Source organism: Leptodactylus fuscus, chromosome 1 (assembly GCF_031893055.1).
Source record: "Leptodactylus fuscus isolate aLepFus1 chromosome 1, aLepFus1.hap2, whole genome shotgun sequence".
Classification (NCBI taxonomy): Eukaryota; Metazoa; Chordata; class Amphibia; order Anura; family Leptodactylidae; genus Leptodactylus; species Leptodactylus fuscus.
The window spans coordinates 235,532,250-235,551,548 of record NC_134265.1 but is presented as its reverse complement, the minus strand read 5'-3'; the positions used below and the strand labels follow the sequence as shown (position 1 = coordinate 235,551,548).

General features: G+C 45.6%; 19 non-coding genes across 19 annotated transcripts; 11 read left to right on the top strand and 8 right to left on the bottom strand.

Moving 5' to 3' along the window:
* Window positions 1–538: 538 nt before the first annotated feature.
* On the bottom strand, window positions 539–611 carry TRNAF-GAA (transfer RNA phenylalanine (anticodon GAA)). The gene has a single exon. It is a non-coding gene; the product is annotated as a tRNA-Phe (tRNA).
* Window positions 612–2,048: 1,437 nt separating this feature from the next.
* On the bottom strand, window positions 2,049–2,121 carry TRNAF-GAA (transfer RNA phenylalanine (anticodon GAA)). The gene has a single exon. It is a non-coding gene; the product is annotated as a tRNA-Phe (tRNA).
* Window positions 2,122–2,296: 175 nt separating this feature from the next.
* Window positions 2,297–2,379, top strand: TRNAL-CAG (transfer RNA leucine (anticodon CAG)). The gene has a single exon. It is a non-coding gene; the product is annotated as a tRNA-Leu (tRNA).
* Window positions 2,380–3,562: 1,183 nt separating this feature from the next.
* Window positions 3,563–3,635, bottom strand: TRNAF-GAA (transfer RNA phenylalanine (anticodon GAA)). Its single transcript has one exon. It is a non-coding gene; the product is annotated as a tRNA-Phe (tRNA).
* A 175-nt stretch (window positions 3,636–3,810) lies between these two features.
* On the top strand, window positions 3,811–3,893 carry TRNAL-CAG (transfer RNA leucine (anticodon CAG)). Its single transcript has one exon. It is a non-coding gene; the product is annotated as a tRNA-Leu (tRNA).
* Window positions 3,894–5,092: 1,199 nt separating this feature from the next.
* Window positions 5,093–5,175, top strand: TRNAL-CAG (transfer RNA leucine (anticodon CAG)). The gene has a single exon. It is a non-coding gene; the product is annotated as a tRNA-Leu (tRNA).
* A 1,179-nt stretch (window positions 5,176–6,354) lies between these two features.
* On the bottom strand, window positions 6,355–6,427 carry TRNAF-GAA (transfer RNA phenylalanine (anticodon GAA)). The gene has a single exon. It is a non-coding gene; the product is annotated as a tRNA-Phe (tRNA).
* A 176-nt stretch (window positions 6,428–6,603) lies between these two features.
* On the top strand, window positions 6,604–6,686 carry TRNAL-CAG (transfer RNA leucine (anticodon CAG)). The gene has a single exon. It is a non-coding gene; the product is annotated as a tRNA-Leu (tRNA).
* A 1,432-nt stretch (window positions 6,687–8,118) lies between these two features.
* On the top strand, window positions 8,119–8,201 carry TRNAL-CAG (transfer RNA leucine (anticodon CAG)). The gene has a single exon. It is a non-coding gene; the product is annotated as a tRNA-Leu (tRNA).
* A 1,192-nt stretch (window positions 8,202–9,393) lies between these two features.
* TRNAF-GAA (transfer RNA phenylalanine (anticodon GAA)) lies at window positions 9,394–9,466 on the bottom strand. Its single transcript has one exon. It is a non-coding gene; the product is annotated as a tRNA-Phe (tRNA).
* Window positions 9,467–9,641: 175 nt separating this feature from the next.
* TRNAL-CAG (transfer RNA leucine (anticodon CAG)) lies at window positions 9,642–9,724 on the top strand. The gene has a single exon. It is a non-coding gene; the product is annotated as a tRNA-Leu (tRNA).
* A 1,442-nt stretch (window positions 9,725–11,166) lies between these two features.
* On the top strand, window positions 11,167–11,249 carry TRNAL-CAG (transfer RNA leucine (anticodon CAG)). The gene has a single exon. It is a non-coding gene; the product is annotated as a tRNA-Leu (tRNA).
* A 2,706-nt stretch (window positions 11,250–13,955) lies between these two features.
* Window positions 13,956–14,028, bottom strand: TRNAF-GAA (transfer RNA phenylalanine (anticodon GAA)). Its single transcript has one exon. It is a non-coding gene; the product is annotated as a tRNA-Phe (tRNA).
* Window positions 14,029–14,203: 175 nt separating this feature from the next.
* Window positions 14,204–14,286, top strand: TRNAL-CAG (transfer RNA leucine (anticodon CAG)). Its single transcript has one exon. It is a non-coding gene; the product is annotated as a tRNA-Leu (tRNA).
* Window positions 14,287–15,471: 1,185 nt separating this feature from the next.
* On the bottom strand, window positions 15,472–15,544 carry TRNAF-GAA (transfer RNA phenylalanine (anticodon GAA)). Its single transcript has one exon. It is a non-coding gene; the product is annotated as a tRNA-Phe (tRNA).
* A 175-nt stretch (window positions 15,545–15,719) lies between these two features.
* On the top strand, window positions 15,720–15,802 carry TRNAL-CAG (transfer RNA leucine (anticodon CAG)). The gene has a single exon. It is a non-coding gene; the product is annotated as a tRNA-Leu (tRNA).
* A 1,186-nt stretch (window positions 15,803–16,988) lies between these two features.
* On the bottom strand, window positions 16,989–17,061 carry TRNAF-GAA (transfer RNA phenylalanine (anticodon GAA)). The gene has a single exon. It is a non-coding gene; the product is annotated as a tRNA-Phe (tRNA).
* Window positions 17,062–17,235: 174 nt separating this feature from the next.
* TRNAL-CAG (transfer RNA leucine (anticodon CAG)) lies at window positions 17,236–17,318 on the top strand. The gene has a single exon. It is a non-coding gene; the product is annotated as a tRNA-Leu (tRNA).
* Window positions 17,319–18,743: 1,425 nt separating this feature from the next.
* TRNAL-CAG (transfer RNA leucine (anticodon CAG)) lies at window positions 18,744–18,826 on the top strand. The gene has a single exon. It is a non-coding gene; the product is annotated as a tRNA-Leu (tRNA).
* Window positions 18,827–19,299: the final 473 nt, after the last annotated feature.

Below are 19,299 nucleotides of genomic sequence, written 5' to 3'. Positions count from 1 at the left end.
AACGCTATTCGGCGAGCAGCAAAGAAAATGGCAGCTGGTTCTTCGGGAGGGAACACGGAGAAGAGGTAAGGCTTCTTGGAGAAGTGTGGTAATATATGTCTCTGCCATTCAGCATTCTGCTGAATATTTCCGGATCCTTGCATTATTTAGTCTTTCTCACATTAATGACTGATGTGAAAGAGGGACTCCCCCCCCCCATTTCCAGGATTACCTGCGCATTATGCAAGAAGGAAAGCTCGGTTCAGTTAGGATATAGAAAGAACCCAAAAACATTCATGTCAATTGTTCAATGTTTAAAATGAGGGTGTGACAAAACCCAGAATTGAATCGGGGACCTTTAGATCTTTAGTCTACGCTCTCCCAACTGAGCTATTTCGGCATCCGCGCAGCACATTGTCTTCTCTTGAAAGAACTGTTTTCAACCTTTTTTTTTTCTATAGTTCCAGCAGCGCGCTACGCTTGATCGAAACCCCAACGAATTGGAAAGAAACATAGCAAGCCTTTTCTTTTGTTAGTGGATTTGTATTCAAAATTCATTTGCCGAAACCCGGGATCGAACCAGGAACCTTTAGATCTTCAGTCTAACGCTCTCCCAACTGAGCTATTTCGGCCTCTGTCCTGGGGTTTGCTGTCTCCCCGTTCACTAGTTGGGACATCTTTAGGCAAGGTGAAAATTCCCATGAGTACAGAATGTACATAGGAGGGATGATTTTCTAATGAGTAGTTAATTGATTCCAAATAGCGTGCATGCGCGCGACATTCAGGGACTGAGGAAACTAATCCCATGTCAGATTGGCCGAGCGGTCTAAGGTGCTGCGTTCAGGTCGCAGTCTCCTTTGGAGGCGTGGGTTCGAATCTCACTTCTGACAGTGGTTTGATTTTTTTCCTGCTGGCGATAGCACCAGTGCAGAGAAATTCCTGCTGGCTCCCAATGGCAATTTCACTTTTACTTCTGACTATATAGCCTGACTCAGCTTGCTTGGCTGTAGAGCCAGTAATAAGGGTCCTAGCTTACAGTGACCTGATTCTGTGTAACTTCCGCGTGACCCTCCTGAAAAGTATGTGACTCCACAAGGGATTTTCTTGTGAAGACAAGAGTTCTGAATAATGCGCACTTGAATGGAGACCAAAGACTAATCCAATCACAATCTGGAGGATCCGCTATGATGTCTGTCACAAACACCCCTTCTACATTCTGTCTGTGTGGACCGTTAAGGTAAAATAACGGCCTTTATTGTAAGAGACAAAGGTTTACAGCTGAAGCATGGAATAACATTTCTACAGCATTGGAACCTGGGGGAGACCTGCGAGAAATGACATTCAGTGGGGCCTGGAGCTCATTGGACATTGCCATCTGCTTTTGACCAGCCAAGAGTCGAGCTCTGACTCTATACCCACTTAAAATCATCAATATAATGTAGCTGAGCAGGGTCTATCTGCTAAAAAAAGACAGCCACAGCTGTTGTGCACCTAGGACATGTCTTCTGGTGATGCAGCTGCGTGCTTTTGGAGGTGAACGCTATTCGTCGAGCAGCAAAGAAAATGGCAGTTGGTTCTTCGGGAGGGAACACGGAGAAGAGGTAAGGCTTCTTGGAGAAGTGTGGTAATATATGTCTCTGCCATTCAGCATTCTGCTGAATATTTCCGGATCCTTGCATTATTTAGTCTTTCTCACATTAATGACTGATGTGAAAGAGGGACTTCCCCCCCATTTCCAGGATTACCTGCGCATTATGCTAGAAGGAAAGCTCGGTTCAGTTAGGATATAGAAAGAACCCAAAAACATTCATGTCAATTGTTCAATGTTTAAAACGAGGGTGTGACAAAACGTAGAATTGAATCGGGGACCTTTAGTCTACGCTCTCCCAACTGAGCTATTTCGGCATCCGCGCAGCACATTGTCTTCTCCTGAAAGAACTGTTTTCAACCTTTTTTTTTTTTTTTCTATAGTTCCAGCAGTACGCTACGCTCGATCAAAACCCCAACGAATTGGAAAGAAACGTAGCAAGCCTTTTCTTTTGTTAGTGGATTTGTATTCAAAATTCATTTGCCGAAACCTGGGATCGAACCAGGGACCTTTAGATATTCAGTCTAACGCTCTCCCACCTGAGCTATTTCGGCCTCTGTCCTGGGGTTTGCTGTCTCCCCGTTCACTAGTTGGGACATCTTTAGGCAAGGTGAAAATTCCCATGAGTACAGAATGTACATAGGAGGGATGATTTTCTAATGAGTAGTTAATTGATTCCAAATAGCGTGCATGCGCGCGACATTCGGGGACTGAGGAAACTAATCCCATGTCAGGATGGCCGAGCGGTCTAAGGCGCTGCGTTCAGGTCGCAGTCTCCTATGGACGCGTGGGTTCGAATCCCACTTCTGACAGTGGTTTGATATTTTTCCTGCTGGCGATAGCACCAGTGCAGAGAAATTCCTGCTGGCTCCCAATGGCAATTTCATTTTTACTTCTGACTATATAGCCTGACTCAGCTTGCTTGGCTGTAGAGCCAGTAATAAGGGTCCTAGCTTTCAGTGACCTGATTCTGTGTAACTTCCGCGTGACCCTCCTGAAAAGTACGTGACTCCGCAAGGGATTTTCTTGTGAAGACAAGAGTTCTGAATAATGCGCACTTGAATGGAGACCAAAGACTAATCCAATCACAATCTGGAGGATCCGCTATGATGTCTGTCACAAACACCCCTTCTACATTCTGTCTGTATGGACCGTTAAGGTAAAATAACGGCCTTTATTTAAGAGACAAAGGTTTACAGCTGAAGCATGGAATAACATTTCTACAGCTTTGGAACCTGGGGGAGACCTGGGAGAAATGACATTCAGTGGGGCCTGGAGCTCATTGGACATTGCCATCTGCTTTTGACCAGCCAAGAGTCGAGCTCTGACTCTATACCCACTTAAAATCATCAATGTAATGTAGCTGAGCAGGGTCTATCTGCTAAAAAAAGACAGCCACCGCTGTTGTGCACCTAGGACATGTCTTCTGGTGATGCAGCTGCGTGCTTTTGGAGGTGAACGCTATTGGGCGAGCAGCAAAGAAAATGGCAGCTGGTTCTTCTGGAGGGAACACGGAGAAGAGGTAAGGCTTCTTGGAGAAGTGTGGTAATATATGTCTCTGCCATTCAGCATTCTGCTGAATATTTCCGGATCCTTGCATTATTTAGTCTTTCTCACATTAATGACTGATGTGAAAGAGGGACTTCCCCCCCCATTTCCAGGATTACCTGCGCATTATGCAAGAAGGAAAGCTCGGTTCAGTTAGGATATAGAAAGAACCCAAAAACATTCATGTCAATTGTTTAATGTTTAAAACAAGGGTGTGACAAAACCCAGAATTGAATCGGTGACTTTTAGATCTTTAGTCTACGCTCTCCCAACTGAGCTATTTCGGAATCCGCGCAGCACATTGTCTTCTCCTGAAAGAACTGTTTTCAACCATTTTTTTTTTCTATAGTTCCAGCAGTGCGCTACGCTCGATCGAAACCCCAACGAATTGGAAAGAAACGTAGCAAGCCTTTTCTTTTGTTAGTGGATTTGTATTCAAAATTCATTTGCCGAAACCCGGGATCGAACCAGGGACCTTTAGATCTTCAGTCTAACGCTCTCCCAACTGAGCTATTTCGGCCTCTGTCCTGGGGTTTGCTGTCTCCCCGTTCACTAGTTGGGACATCTTTAGGCAAGGTGAAAATTCCCATGAGTACAGAATGTACATAGGAGGGATGATTTTCTAATGAGTAGTTAATTGATTCCAAATAGCGTGCATGCGCGCGACATTCAGGGACTGAGGAAACTAATCCCATGTCAGGATGGCTGAGCGGTCTAAGGCGCTGCGATCAGGTCGCAGTCTCCTCTGGAGGCGTGGGTTCGAATCCCACTTCTGACAGTGGTTTGATTTTTTTCCTGCTGGCGATAGCACCAGTGCAGAGAAATTCCTGCTGGCTCCCAATGGCAATTTCACTTTTACTTCTGACTATATAGCCTGACTCAGCTTGCTTGGCTGTAGAGCCAGTAATAAGGGTCCTAGCTTACAGTGACCTGATTCTGTGTAACTTCCGCGTGACCCTCCTGAAAAGTACGTGACTCCGCAAGGGATTTTCTTGTGAAGACAAGAGTTCTGAATAATGCGCACTTGAATGGAGACCAAAGACTAATCCAATCACAATCTGGAGGATCCGCTATGATGTCTGTCACAAACACCCCTTCTACATTCTGTCTGTGTGGACCGTTAAGGTAAAAGAACGGCCTTTATTGTAAGAGACAAAGGTTTACAGCTGAAGCATGGAATAACATTTCTACAGCATTGGAACCTGGGGGAGACCTGGGAGAAATGACATTCAGTGGGGCCTGGAGCTCACTGGACATTGCCATCTGGTTTTGACCAGCCAAGAGTCGAGCTCTGACTCTATACCCACTTAAAATCATCAATATAATGTAGCTGAGCAGGGTCTATCTGCTAAAAAAAGACAGCCACCGCTGTTGTGCACCTAGGACATGTCTTCTGGTGATGCAGCTGCGTGCTTTTGGAGGTGAACGCTATTGGGCGAGCAGCAAAGAAAATGGCAGCTGGTTCTTCTGGAGGGAACACGGAGAAGAGGTAAGGCTTCTTGGAGAAGTGTGGTAATATATGTCTCTGCCATTCAGCATTCTGATGAATATGTCCGGATCCTTGCATTATTTAGTCTTTCTCACATTAATGACTGATGTGAAAGAGGGACTTCCCCCCCCATTTCCAGGATTACCTGCGCATTATGCAAGAAGGAAAGCTCGGTTCAGTTAGGATATAGAAAGAACCCAAAAACATTCATGTCAATTGTTCAATGTTTAAAACGAGGGTGTGAAAAAACCCAGTATTGAATCGGGGACCTTTAGATCTTTAGTCTACCCTCTCCCAACTGAGCTATTTCGGCCTTTGTTCTGGGGTTTGCTGTCTCCCCGTTCACTAGTTGGGACATCTTTAGGCAAGGTGAAAATTCCCATGAGTACAGAATGTACATAGGAGGGATGATTTTCTAATGAGTAGTTAATTGATTCCAAATAGCGTGCATGCGCGCGACATTCAGGGACTGAGGAAACTAATCCCATGTCAGGATGGCCGAGCGGTCTAAGGTGCTGCGTTCAGGTCGCAGTCTCCTCTGGAGGCGTGGGTTCGAATCCCACTTCTGATAGTGGTTTGATTATTTTCCTGCTGGCAATAGCACCAGTGCAGAGAAATTCCTGCTGGCTCCCAATGGCAATTTCACTTTTACTTCTGACTATATAGCCTGACTCAGCTTGCTTGGCTGTAGAGCCTGTAATAAGGGTCCTAGCTTACAGTGACCTGATTCTGTGTAACTTCCGCGTGACCCTCCTGAAAAGTACGTGACTCCGCAAGGGATTTTCTTGTGAAGACAAGAGTTCTGAATAATGCGCACTTGAATGGAGACCAAAGACTAATCCAATCACAATCTGGAGGATCCGCTATGATGTCTGTCACAAACACCCGTTCTACATTCTGTCTGTGTGGACCGTTAAGGTAAAATAACGGCCTTTATTTAAGAGACAAAGGTTTACAGCTGAAGCATGGAATAACATTTCTACAGCATTGGAACCTGGGGGAGACCTGGGAGAAATGACATTCAGTGGGGCCTGGAGCTCATTGGACATTGCCATCTGGTTTTGACCAGCCAAGAGTCGAGCTCTGACTCTATACCCACTTAAAATCATCAATATAATGTAGCTGAGCAGGGTCTATCTGCTAAAAAAAGACAGCCACCGCTGTTGTGCAGCTAGGGCATGTCTTCTGGTGATGCAGCTGCGTGCTTTTGGAGGTGAACGCTATTCGGCGAGGAGCAAAGAAAATGGCAGTTGGTTCTTTGGGAGGGAACACGGAGAAGAGGTAAGGCTTCTTGGAGAAGTGTGGTAATATATGTCTCTGCCATTCAGCATTCTGCTGAATATTTCCGGATCCTTGCATTATTTAGTCTTTCTCACATTAATGACTGATGTGAAAGAGGGACTCCCCCCCCCCCCCATTTCCAGGATTACCTGCGCATTATGCAAGAAGGAAAGCTCGGTTCAGTTAGGATATAGAAAGAACCCAAAAACATTCATGTCAATTGTTCAATGTTTAAAACGAGGGTGTGACAAAACCCAGAATTGAATCGGGGACCTTTAGTCTACGCTCTCCCAACTGAGCTATTTCGGCATCCGCGCAGCACATTGTCTTCTCCTGAAAGAACTGTTTTCAACTTTTTTTTTTTTCTATAGTTCCAACAGTGCGCTACGCTCGATCGAAACCCCAATGAATTGGAAAGAAACGTAGCAAGCCTTTTCTTTTGTTAGTAGATTTGTATTCAAAATTCATTTGCCGAAACCCGGGATCGAACCAGGGACCTTTAGATCTTCAGTCTAACGCTCTCCCAACTGAGCTATATCGGCCTCTGTCCTGGGGGTTTGCTGTCTCCCCGTTCACTAGTTGGGACATCTTTAGGCAAGGTGAAAATTCCCATGAGTCCAGAATGTACATAGGAGGGATGATTTTCTAATGAGTAGTTAATTGATTCCAAATAGCGTGCATGCGCGCGACATTCAGGGACTGAGGAAGCTAATCCCATGTCAGGATGGCCGAGCGGTCTAAGGCGCTGCGTTCAGGTCGCAGTCTCCTCCGGAGGTGTGGGATCGAATCCCACTTCTGACAGTGGTTTGATTTTTTTCCTGCTGGCGATAGCACCAGTGCAGAGAAATTCCTGCTGGCTCCCAATGGCAATTTCACTTTTACTTCTGACTATATAGCCTGACTCAGCTTGCTTGGCTGTAGAGCCAGTAATAAGGGTCCTAGCTTTCAGTGACCTGATTCTGTGTAACTTCCGCGTGACCCTCCTGAAAAGTATGTGACTCCGCAAGGGATTTTCTTGTGAAGACAAGAGTTCTGAATAATGCGCACTTGAATGGAGACCAAAGACTAATCCAATGACAATCTGGAGGATCCGCTATGATGTCTGTCACAAACACCCCTTCTACATTCTGTCTTTGTGGACCGTTAAGGAAAAATAACGGCCTTTATTGTAAGAGACAAAGGTTTACAGCTGAAGCATGGAATAACATTTCTACAGCATTGGAACCTGGGGGAGACCTGGGAGAAATGACATTCAGTGGGGCCTAGAGCTCATTGGACATTGCCATCTGCTTTTGACCAGCCAAGAGTCGAGCTCTGACTCTATACCCACTTAAAATCATCAATATAATGTAGCTGAGCAGGGTCTATCTGCTAAAAAAAGACAGCCACCGCTGTTGTGCACCTAGGACATGTCTTCTGGTGATGCAGCTGCGTGCTTTTAGAGGTGAACGCTATTCGGCGAGCAGCAAAGAAAATGGCAGCTGGTTCTTCGGGAGGGAACACGGAGAAGAGGTCAGGCTTCTTGGAGAAGTGTGGTAATATATGTCTCTGCCATTCAGCATTCTGCTGAATATTTCCGGATCCTTGCATTATTTAGTCTTTCTCACATTAATGACTGATGTGAAAGAGGGACTCCCCCCCCCATTTCCAGGATTACCTGCGCATTATGCTAGAAGGAAAGCTCGGTTCAGTTAGGATATAGAAAGAACCCAAAAACATTCATGTGAATTGTTCAATGTTTAAAACCAGGGTGTGACAAAACCCAGAATTGAATCGGGGACCTTTAGATCTTTAGTCTACGCTCTCCCAACTGAGCTATTTCGGCATCCGCGCAGCACATTGTCTTCTCCTGAAAGAACTGTTTTCAACCTTTTTTTTTTTTCTATAGTTCCAGCAGTGCGCTACGCTCAATCGAAACCCCAACGAATTGGAAAGAAACGTAGCAAGCCTTTTCTTTTGTTAGTGGATTTGTATTCAAAATTCATTTGCCGAAACCCGGGATCGAACCAGGGACCTCTAGATCTTCAGTGTAACGCTCTCCCAACTGAGCTATTTCGGCCTCTGTCCTGGGGTTTGCTGTCTTCCCGTTCACTAGTTGGGACAACTTTAGGCAAGGTGAAAATTCCCATGAGTCCAGAATGTACATAGGAGGGATGATTTCTAATGAGTAGTTAATTGATTCCAAATAGCGTGCATGCGCGCGACATTCAGGGACTGAGGAAACTAATCCCATGTCAGGATGGCCGAGCGGTCTAAGGCGCTGCGTTCAGGTCGCAGTCTCCTCTGGAGGTGTGGGTACGAATCCCACTTCTGACAGTGGTTTGATTTTTTTCCTGCTGGCGATAGCACCAGTGCAGAGAAATTCCTGCTGGCTCCCAATGGCAATTTCACTTTTACTTCTGACTATATAGCCTGACTCAGCTTGCTTGGCTGTAGAGCCTGTAATAAGGGTCCTAGCTTACAGTGACCTGATTCTGTGTAACTTCCGCGTGACCCTCCTGAAAAGTACGTGACTCCGCAAGGGATTTTCTTGTGAAGACAAGAGTTCTGAATAATGCGCACTTGAATGGAGACCAAAGACTAATCCAATGACAATCTGGAGGATCCGCTATGATGTCTGTCACAAACACCCCTTCGACATTCTGTCTGTGTGGACCGTTAAGGTAAAATAACGGCCTTTATTGTAAGATACAAAGGTTTACAGCTGAAGCATGGAATAACATTTCTACAGCATTGGAACCTGGGGGAGACCTGGGAGAAATGACATTCAGTGGGGCCTGGAGCTCATTGGACATTGCCATCTGGTTTTGACCAGCCAAGAGTCGAGCTCTGACTCTATACCCACTTAAAATCATCAATATAATGTAGCTGAGCAGGGTCTATCTGATAAAAAAAGACAGCCACCGCTGTTGTGCACCTAGGACATGTCTTCTGGTGATGCAGCTGCGTGCTTTTGGAGGTGAACGCTATTCGGCGAACAGCAAAGAAAATGGCAGCTGGTTCTTCAGGAGGGAACACGGAGAAGAGGTAAGGCTTCTTGGAGAAGTGTGGTAATATATGTCTCTGCCATTCAGCATTCTGCTGAATATTTCCGGATCCTTGCATTATTTAGTCTTTCTCACATTAATGACTGATGTGAAAGAGGGACTCCCCCCCCCCCCCCCCATTTCCAGGATTACCTGCGCATTATGCAAGAAGGAAAGCTCGGTTCAGTTAGGATATAGAAAGAACCCAAAAACATTCATGTCAATTGTTCAAAGTTTAAAACGAGGGTGTGACAAAAACCAGATTTGAATCGGGGACCTTTAGATTTTTAGTCTACGCTCTCCCAACTGAGCTATTTCGGCATCCGCGCAGCACATTGTCTTCTCCTGAAAGAACTGTTTTCAACCTTTTTTATTTTTCTATAGTTCCAGCAGTGCGCTACGCTCGATCGAAACCCCAACGAATTGGAAAGAAACGTAACAAGCCTTTTCTTTTGTTAGTGGATTTGTATTCAAAATTCATTTGCCGAAACCCGGGATCGAACCAGGGACCTTTAGATCTTCAGTCTAACGCTCTCCCAACTGAGGTATTTCGGCCTCTGTCCTGGGGTTTGCTGTCTCCCCGTTCACTAGTTGGGACATCTTTAGGCAAGGTGAACATTCCCATGAGTCCAGAATGTACATAGGAGGGATGATTTTCTAATGAGTAGTTAATTGATTCCAAATAGCGTGCATGCGCGCGACATTCAGGGACTGAGGAAACTAATCCCATGTCAGGATGGCCGAGCGGTCTAAGGCGCTGTGTTCAGGTTGCAGTCTCCTCTGGAGGCGTGGGTTCGAATCCCACTTCTGACACTGGTTTGATTTTTTTCCTGCTGGCGATAGCACCAGTGCAGAGAAATTCCTGCTGGCTCCCAATGGCAATTTCACTTTTACTTCTGACTATATAGCCTGACTCAGCTTGCTTGGCTGTAGAGCCAGTAATAAGGGTCCTAGCTTTCAGTGACCTGATTCTGTGTAACTTCCGCGTGACCCTCCTGAAAAGTACGTGACTCCGCAAGGGATTTTCTTGTGAAGACAAGAGTTCTGAATAATGCACACTTGAATGGAGACCAAAGACTAATCCAATCACAATCTGGAGGATCCGCTATGATGTCTGTCACAAACACCCCTTCTACATTCTGTCTGTGTGTGGACCGTTAAGGTAAAATAACGGCCTTTATTGTAAGAGACAAAGGTTTACAGCTGAAGCATGGAATAACATTTCTACAGCATTGGAACCTGGGGTAGACCTGGGAGAAATGACATTCAGTGGGGCCTGGAGCTCGTTGGACATTGCCATCTGGTTTTGACCAGCCAAGAGTCGAGCTCTGACTATATACCCACTTAAAATCATCAATATAATGTAGCTGAGCAGGGTCTATCTGCTAAAAAAAGACAGCCACCGCTGTTGTGCACCTAGGACATGTCTTCTGGTGATGCAGCTGCGTGCTTTTGGAGGTGAACGCTATTCGGCGAGCAGCAAAGAAAATGGCAGCTGGTTTTTCAGGAGGGAACACGGAGAAGAGGTAAGGCTTCTTGGAGAAGTGTGGTAATATATGTCTCTGCCATTCAGCATTCTGCTGAATATTTCCGGATCCTTGCATTATTTAGTCTTTCTCACATTAATGACTGATGTGAAAGAGGGACTCCCCCCCCCCCCCCATTTCCAGGATTACCTGCGCATTATGCAAGAAGGAAAGCTCGGTTCAGTTAGGATATAGAAAGAACCCAAAAACATTCATGTCAATTGTTCAATGTTTAAAACGAGGGTGTGACAAAACCCAGAATTGAATCGGGGACCTTTAGATCTTTAGTCTACGCTCTCCCAACTGAGCTATTTCGGCATCCGCGCAGCACATTGTCTTCTCCTGAAAGAACTGTTTTCAACCTTTTTTTTTTTTTCTATAGTTCCAGCAGTGCGCTACGCTCGATCGAAACCCCAACGAATTGGAAAGAAACGTAGCAAGCCTTTTCTTTTGTTAGTGGATTTGTATTCAAAATTCATTTGCCGAAACCCGGGATCGATCCAGGGACCTTTGAGATCTTCAGTCTAACGCTTTCCCAACTGTGTTATTTCGGCCTCTGTCCTGGGGTTTGCTGTCTCCCCATTCACTAGTTGGGACATCTTTAGGCAAGGTGAACATTCCCATGAGTCCAGAATGTACATAGGAGGGATGATTTCCTAATGAGTAGTTAATTGATTCCAAATAGCGTGCATACGTGCGACATTCAGGGACTGAGGAAACTAATCCCATGTCAGGATGGCCGAGCGGTCTAAGGCGCTGCGTTCAGGTCGCAGTCTCCTCTGGAGGCGTGGGTTCGAATCCCACTTCTGACAGTAGTTTGATTTTTCTCCTGCTGGCGATAGCACCAGTGCAGAGAAATTCCTGCTGGCTCCCAATGGCAATTTCACTTTTACTTCTGACTATATAGCCTGACTCAGCTTGCTTGGCTGTAGAGCCAGTAATAAGGGTCCTAGCTTACAGTGACCTGATTCTTTGTAACTTCCGCGTGACCCTCCTGAAAAGTACGTGACTCCGCAAGGGATTTTCTTGTGAAGACAAGAGTTCTGAATAATGCGCACTTGAATAGAGACCAAAGACTAATCCAATCACAATATGGAGGATCCGCTATGATGTCTGTCACAAACACCCCTTCTACATTCTGTCTGTGTGGACCGTTAAGGTAAAATAACGGCCTTTATTGTAAGAGACAAAGGTTTACAGCTGAAGCATGGAATAACATTTCTACAACATTGGAACCTGGGGGAGACCTGGGAGAAATGACATTCAATGGGGCCTGGAGCTCATTGAACATTGCCATCTGGTTTTGACCAGCCAAGAGTCGAGCTCTGACTCTATACCCACTTAAAATCATCAATATAATGTAGCTGAGCAGGGTCTATCTGCTAAAAAAAGACAGCCACCGCTGTTGTGCACCTAGGACATGTCTTCTGGTGATGCAGCTGCGTGCTTTTGGAGGTGAATGCTATTCGGCGAGCAGCAAAGAAAATGGCAGCTGGTTCTTCGGGAGGGAACACGGAGAAGAGGTAAGGCTTCTTGGAGAAGTGTGGTAATATATGTCTCTGCCATTCAGCATTCTGCTGAATATTTCCGGATCCTTGCATTATTTAGTCTTTCTCACATTAATGACTGATGTGAAAGAGGGACTTCCCCCCTCCCCCCCATTTCCAGGATTACCTGCGCATTATGCAAGAAGGAAAGCTCGGTTCAGTTAGGATATAGAAAGAACCCAAAAACATTCATGTGAATTGTTCAATGTTTAAAACCAGGGTGTGACAAAACCCAGAATTGAATCGGGGACCTTTAGATCTTTAGTCTACGCTCTCCCAACTGAGCTATTTCGGCATCCGCGCAGCACATTGTCTTCTCCTGAAAGAACTGTTTTCAACCTTTTTTTTTTTTCTATAGTTCCAGCAGTGCGCTACGCTCGATCGAAACCCCAACGAATTGGAAAGAAACGTAGCAAGCCTTTTCTTTTGTTAGTGGATTTGTATTCAAAATTCATTTGCCGAAACCCGGGATCGAACCAGGGACCTCTAGATCTTCAGTGTAACGCTCTCCCAACTGACCTATTTCGGCCTCTGTCCTGGGGTTTGCTGTCTTCCCGTTCACTAGTTGGGACAACTATAGGCAAGGTGAAAATTCCCATGAGTCCAGAATGTACATAGGAGGGATGATTTTCTAATGAGTAGTTAATTGATTCCAAATAGCGTGCATGCGCGCGACATTCAGGGACTGAGGAAACTAATCCCATATCAGGATGGCCGAGCGGTCTAAGGCGCTGCGCTCAGGTCGCAGTCTCCTCTGGAGGCGTAAGTTCGGATCCCACTTCTGACAGTGGTTTGATTTTTTTCCTGCTGGCGATAGCACCAGTGCAGAGAAATTCCTGCTGGCTCCCAATGGCAATTTCACTTTTACTTCTGACTATATAGCCTGACTCAGCTTGCTTGGCTGTAGAGCCAGTAATAAGGGTCCTAGCTTTCAGTGACCTGATTCTGTAACTTCCGCGTGACCCTCCTGAAAAGTACGTGACTCCGCAAGGGATTTTCTTGTGAAGACAAGAGTTCTGAATAATGCGCACTTGAATGGAGACCAAAGACTAATCCAATCACAATCTGGAGGATCCGCTATGATGTCTGTCACAAACACCCCTTCTACATTCTGTCTGTGTGGACCGTTAAGGTAAAATAACGGCCTTTATTGTAAGAGACAAAGGTTTACAGCTGAAGCATGGAATAACATTTCTACAGCATTGGAACCTGGGGGATACCTGGGAGAAATGACATTCAGTGGGGCCTGGAGCTCATTGGACATTGCCATCTGCTTTTGACCAGCCAAGAGTCGAGCTCTGACTCTATACCCACTTAAAATCATCAATATAATGTAGCTGAGCAGGGTCTATCTGCTAAAAAAAGACAGCCACCGCTGTTGTGCACCTAGGACATGTCTTCTGGTGATGCAGCTGCGTGCTTTTGGAGGTGAACGCTATTCGGCGAGCAGCAAAGAAAATGGCAGCTGGTTCTTCGGGAGGGAACACGGAGAAGAGGTAAGGCTTCTTGGAGAAGTGTGGTAATATATGTCTCTGCCATTCAGCATTCTGCTGAATATTTCCGAATCCTTGCATTATTTAGTCTTTCTCACATTAATGACTGATGTGAAAGAGGGACTCCCCCCCCCCATTTCCAGGATTACCTGCGCATTATGCAAGAAGGAAAGCTCGGTTCAGTTAGGATATAGAAAGAACCCAAAAACATTCATGTCAATTGTTCAAAGTTTAAAACGAGGGTGTGACAAAAACCAGATTTGAATCGGGGACCTTTAGATTTTTAGTCTACGCTCTCCCAACTGAGCTATTTCGGCATCCGCGCAGCACATTGTCTTCTCCTGAAAGAACTGTTTTCAACCTTTTTTTTTTTTCTATAGTTCCAGCAGTGCGCTACGCTCGATCGAAACCCCAACGAATTGGAAAGAAACGTAGCAAGCCTTTTCTTTTGTTAGTGGATTTGTATTCAAAATTCATTTGCCGAAACCCGGGATCGAACCAGGGACCTTTAGATCTTCAGTCTAACGCTCTCCCAACTGAGCTATTTCGGCCTCTGTCCTGGGGCGTGCTGTCTCCCCGTTCACTAGTTGGGACATCTTTAGGCAAGGTGAAAATTCCCATGAGTACAGAATGTACATAGGAGGGATGATTTTCTAATGAGTAGTTAATTGATTCCAAATAGCGTGCATGCGCGCGACATTCAGGGACTGAGGAAACTAATCCCATGTCAGGATGGCCGAGCGGTCTAAGGCGCTGCGTTCAGGTCGCAGTCTCCTCTGGAGGCGTGGGTTCGAATCCCACTTCTTACAGTGGTTTGATTTTTTTCCTGCTGGCGATAGCACCAGTGCAGAGAGATTCCTGCTGGCTCCCAATGGCAATTTCACTTTTACTTCTGACTATATAGCCTGACTCAGCTTGCTTGGCTGTAGAGCCAGTAATAAGGGTCCTAGCTTACAGTGACCTGATTCTGTGTAACTTCCGCGTGACCCTCCTGAAAAGTACGTTACTCCGCAAGGGATTTTCTTGTGAAGACAAGAGTTCTGAATAATGCGCACTTGAATGGAGACCAAAGACTAATCCAATCACAATCTGGAGGATCCGCTATGATGTCTGTCACAAACACCCCTTCTACATTCTGTCTGTGTGGACCGTTAAGGTAAAATAACGGCCTTTATTTAAGAGACAAAGGTTTACAGCTGAAGCATGGAATAACATTTCTACAGCATTGGAACCTGGGGGAGACCTGGGAGAAATGACATTCAGTGGGGCCTGGAGCTCATTGGACATTGCCATCTGGTTTTGACCAGCCAAGAGTCGAGCTCTGACTCTATACCCACTTAAAATCATCAATATAATGTAGCTGAGCAGGGTCTATCTGCTAAAAAAAGACAGCCACCGCTGTTGTGCACCTAGGACATGTCTTCTGGTGATGCAGCTGCGTGCTTTTGGAGGTGAACGCTATTGGGCGAGCAGCAAAGAAAATGGCAGCTGGTTCTTTGGGAGGGAACACGGAGAAGAGGTAAGGCTTCTTGGAGAAGTGTGGTAATATATGTCTCTGCCATTCAGAATTCTGCTGAATATTTCCGGATCCTTGCATTATTTAGTCTTTCTCACATTAATGACTGATGTGAAAGAGGGACTCCCCCCCCCCCCATTTCCAGGATTACCTGCGCATTATGCAAGAAGGAAAGCTCGGTTCAGTTAGGATATAGAAAGACCCCAAAAACATTCATGTCAATTGTTTAATGTTTAAAACGAGGGTGTGACAAAACCCAGAATTGAATCGGGGACCTGTAGATCTTTAGTCTACGCTCTCCCAACTGAGCTATTTCAGCATCCGCACAGCACATTGTCTTCTCCTGAAAGAACTGTTTTCAACCATTTTTTTTTCTATAGTTCCAGCAGTGCGCTACGCTCGATCGAAACCCCAACGAATTGGAAAGAAACGTAGCAAGCCTTTTCTTTTGTTAGTGGATTTGTATTTAAAATTCATTTGCCGAAACCCGGGATCGAACCAGGGACCTTTAGATCTTCAGTCTAACGCTCTCCCAACTGAGCTATTTCGGCCTCTGTCCTGGGGCTTGCTGTCTCCCCGTTCACTAGTTGGGACATCTTTAGGCAAGGTGAAAATTCCCATGAGTACAGAATGTACATAGGAGGGATGATTTTCTAATGAGTAGTTAATTGATTCCAAATAGCGTGCATGCGCGCGACATTCAGGGACTGAGGAAACTAATCCCATGTCAGGATGGCCGAGCGGTCTAAGGCGCTGCGTTCAGGTCGCAGTCTCCTCTGGAGGCGTGGGTTCGAATCCCACTTCTGACAGTGGTTTGATTTTTTTCCTGCTGGCGATAGCGCCAGTGCAGAGAAATTCCTGCTGGCTCCCAATGGCAATTTCACTTTTACTTCTGACTATATAGCCTGACTCAGCTTGCTTGGCTGTAGAGCCAGTAATAAGGGTCCTAGCTTACAGTGACCTGATTCTGTGTAACTTCCGCGTGACCCTCCTGAAAAGTACGTTACTCCGCAAGGGATTTTCTTGTGAAGACAAGAGTTCTGAATAATGCGCACTTGAATGGAGACCAAAGACTAATCCAATCACAATCTGGAGGATCCGCTATGATGTCTGTCACAAACACCCCTTCTACATTCTGTCTGTGTGGACCGTTAAGGTAAAATAACGGACTTTATTTAAGAGACAAAGGTTTACAGCTGAAGCATGGAATAACATTTCTACAGCAGTGGAACCTGGGGGAGACCTGGGAGAAATGACATTCAGTGGGGCCTGGAGCTCATTGGACATTGCCATCTGGTTTTGACCAGCCAAGAGTCGAGCTCTGACTCTATACCCACTTAAAATCATCAATATAATGTAGCTGAGCAGGATCTATCTGCTAAAAAAAGACAGCCACCGCTGTTGTGCACCTAGGACATGTCTTCTGGTGATGCAGCTGCGTGCTTTTGGAGGTGAACGCTATTGGGCGAGCAGCAAAGAAAATGGCAGCTGGTTCTTTGGGAGGGAACACGGAGAAGAGGTAAGGCTTCTTGGAGAAGTGTGGTAATATATGTCTCTGCCATTCAGCATTCTGCTGAATATTTCCGGATCCTTGCATTATTTAGTCTTTCTCACATTAATGACTGATGTGAAAGAGGGACTCCCCCCCCCCCCATTTCCAGGATTACCTGCGCATTATGCAAGAAGGAAAGCTCGGATCAGTTAGGATATAGAAAGACCCCAAAAACATTCATGTCAATTGTTTAATGTTTAAAACGAGGGTGTGACAAAACCCAGAATTGAATCGGGGACCTTTAGATCTTTAGTCTACGCTCTCCCAACTGAGCTATTTCGGCATCCGCGCAGCACATTGTCTTCTCCTGAAAGAACTGTTTTCAACCATTTTTTTTTTCTATGGTTCCAGCAGTGCGCTACGCTCGATCGAAACCCCAACGAATTGGAAAGAAACGTAGCAAGCCTTTTCTTTTGTTAGTGGATTTGTATTTAAAATTCATTTGCCGAAACCCGGGATCGAACCAGGGACCTTTAGATCTTCAGTCTAACGCTCTCCCAACTGAGCTATTTCGGCCTCTGTCCTGGGGTTTGCTGTCTTCCCGTTCACTAGTTGGGACATCTTTAGGCAAGGTGAAAATTCCCATGAGTACAGAATGTACATAGGAGGGATGATTTTCTAATGAGTAGTTAATTGATTCCAAATAGCGGCATGCGCGCGACATTCAGGGACTGAGGAAACTAATCTCATGTCAGGATGGCCGAGCGGTCTAAGGCGCTGCGTTCAGGTCGCAGTCTCCTTTGGAGGCGTGGGTTCGAATCCCACTTCTGACAGTAGTTTGTTTTTTTTCCTGCTGGCGATAGCACCAGTGCAGAGAAATTCCTGCTGGCTCCCAATGGCAATTTCACTTTTACTTCTGACTATATAGCCTGACTCAGCTTGCTTGGCTGTAGAGCCAGTAATAAGGGTCCTAGCTTTCAGTGACCTGATTCTGTGTAACTTCCGCGTGACCCTCCTGAAAAGTACGTGACTCCGCAAGGGATTTTCTTATGAAGACAAGAGTTCTGAATAATGCGCACTTGAATGGAGACCAAAGACTAATCCAATGACAATCTGGAGGATCCGCTATGATGTCTGTCACAAACACCCCTTCTACATTCTGTCTGTGTGGACCGTTAAGGTAAAAGAACGGCCTTTATTGTAAGAGACAAAGGTTTACAGCTGAAGCATGGAATAACATTTCTACAGCATTGGAACCTGGGGGAGACCTGGGAGAAATGACATTCAGTGGGGCCTGGAGCTCATTGGACATTGCCATCTGGTTTTGACCAGCCAAGAGTTGAGCTCTGACTCTATACCCACTTAAAATCATCAATATAATGTAGCTGAGCAGGATCTATCTGCTAAAAAAAGACAGCCACCGCTGTTGCGCACCTAGGACATGTCTTCTGGTGATGGAGCTGCGTGCTTTTGGAGGTGAACGCTATTCGGCGAGCAGCAAAGAAAATGGCAGCTGGTTCTTCGGGAGGGAACACGGAGAAGAGGTAAGGCTTCTTGGAGAAGTGTGGTAATATATGTCTCTGCCATTCAGCATTCTGCTGAATATTTCCGGATCCTTGCATTATTTAGTCTTTCTCACATTAATGACTGATGTAAAAGAGGGACTTCCCCCCCCCATTTCCAGGATTACCTGCGCATTATGCAAGAAGGAAAGCTCGGTTCAGTTAGGATATAGAAAGAACCCAAAAACATTCATGTCAATTGTTCAATGTTTAAAATGAGGGTGTGACAAAACCCAGAATTGAATCGGGGACCTTTAGTCTACGCTCTCCCAACTGAGCTATTTCGGCATCCGCGGAGCACATTGTCTTCTCCTGAAAGAACTGTTTTCAACCTTTTTTTTTTTCTATAGTTCCAGCAGTGCGCTACGCTCGATCGAAACCCCAACAAATTGGAAAGAAACGTAGCAAGCCTTTTCTTTTGTTAGTGGATTTGTATTCAAAATTCATTTGCCGAAACCCGGGATCAAACCAGGGACCTTTAAATCTTCAGTCTAACGCTCTCCCAACTGAGCTATTTCAGCCTCTGTCCTGTGGTTTGCTGTCTCCCCGTTCACTAGTTGGGACATCTTTAGGCAAGGTGAAAATTCCCATGAGTACAGAATGTACATAGGAGGGATGATTTTCTAATGAGTAGTTAATTGATTCCAAATAGCGTGCATGCGCGCGACATTCAGGGACTGAGGAAACTAATCCCATGTCAGGATGGCCGAGCGGTCTAAGGCGCTGCGTTCAGGTCGCAGTCTCCTCTGGAGGCGTGGGTTCGAATCCCACTTCTGACAGTGGTTTGATTTTTTTCCTGCTGGCGATAGCACCAGTGCAGAGAAATTCCTGCTGGCTCCCAATGGCAATTTCACTTTTACTTCTGACTATATAGCCTGACTCAGCTTGCTTGGCTGTAGAGCCAGTAATAAGGGTCCTAGCTTTCAGTGACCTGATTCTGTGTAACTTCCGCGTGACCCTCCTGAAAAGTACGTGACTCCGCAAGGGATTTTCTTGTGAAGACAAGAGTTCTGAATAATGCGCACTTGAATGGAGACCAAAGACTAATCCAATGACAATCTGGAGGATCCGCTATGATGTCTGTCACAAACACCCCTTCTACATTCTGTCTGTGTGGACCGTTAAGGTAAAATAACGGCCTTTATTTAAGAGACAAAGGTTTACAGCTGAAGCATGGAATAACATTTCTACAGCATTGGAACCTGGGGGAGACCTGGGAGAAATGACATTCAGTGGGACCTGGAGCTCATTG